Source organism: Pundamilia nyererei, unplaced genomic scaffold (genome assembly GCF_000239375.1).
Source record: "Pundamilia nyererei isolate P.nyererei 1_Seehausen unplaced genomic scaffold, PunNye1.0 scaffold01254, whole genome shotgun sequence".
In the NCBI taxonomy this organism is placed as follows: Eukaryota; Metazoa; Chordata; class Actinopteri; order Cichliformes; family Cichlidae; genus Pundamilia; species Pundamilia nyererei.
The window spans coordinates 7,985-9,253 of NW_005188655.1; positions in this window are offsets into that span (position 1 = coordinate 7,985).

Here is a 1,269-nt window from a genome sequence, read left to right on the forward strand (position 1 = left end):
TTTTTTTTTTTTAAGTGCTGTCCTTTCTAGGAATCATAACTGGGTTTCACAAGGGACGTATCGATCACAGGCGTAGACAGCCACACATTTCTTTGTAAGATTGACATGATGTAAGTAAGTAAGTAAAGTTAATTTATATAGCACCTTTCACAGACATGGTCACAAAGTGCTTTACAAGAAAGGTAAGAAAACACAATACACTCATAAATACATCATAAAAACCATGGTCTATATAAAGATTTTTGAAGGTCTCCACAGAGTCCAGACATCATAAAAATAGAGGAAGTGCATTCCACAGTCTGGATGCAACAGCTTGGAAAGATCGGTCCCCTCAAGTTCTAAAATGAGTGTGGGGGACCACTAAAAGGTTTCGATTAGATGACCTCAGGTTACGAGAAGAGGTATGTGTACGAATCAAATCAGCAATATAGGGAGGGGTCTGTCCCTGTAATGCTCTAAAAGTTCAAACTAGAATTTTAAAATGGAACCTAAATCTGACTGGTTTGACCAGCGACTTTAAAACAGGGGTCATATGAGCTCCCTTGTTCAAGCAGGTCAGTAGCCTCCCTGCAGAGTTTTGAACAACCCGTAGACAAGCTAGCCCTTTCTCGTTTAGACAAGTAAACAGGCTCTTACAGTAGTCAAGTCTTGTAGAGACAAAAGTACGGAATTATCATCTCGAGTTCACTTGTTGACACGATGGATCTAAGTTTGGAAATGTTCCTCAAGTGGAAAAAGCAGGTTCTTACTGATTTAAATGTCCCTCCAAAGAAAAAGCTTAATCAAAAATAACACCTAGATTTCTAAGGTTATGCTTCTATAAGGAACCTAAATCACCTAGTCGCTGTTTAATATCAGTTATTGCACTGTCTGGTGCAATAATCAAAGTTTCTGTTTTCTCTGGGTTTAGCTGTAAGGAATTATTGTTCAACCATTATTTAATGTTGGTTAAACAGTCAGAGCGGAGAGCTTATGAACTTCAGAAGACTTAAATGAGTAGTATAACTGAATATCATCAGCAAAAAGATAAGATACATCAGGAAACTGCCGTATTATCTGGCTTAAAGGAAGAATGTATATTAAAAACAGAATAAGTCCCAGCATGGAGCCCTGAGGAACTCCACACAGCAGCTCTGTAGATTCCGACATAACATGTAGGATGAAAACCAGTCTAGAACAGAGCCAGACATCCCAACCAGGTCTATCAGTCAGTTTATCAGGATGGTATGATCAACTGTGTCAAGGGCTGAGGTAAAGTCTAACAAGACT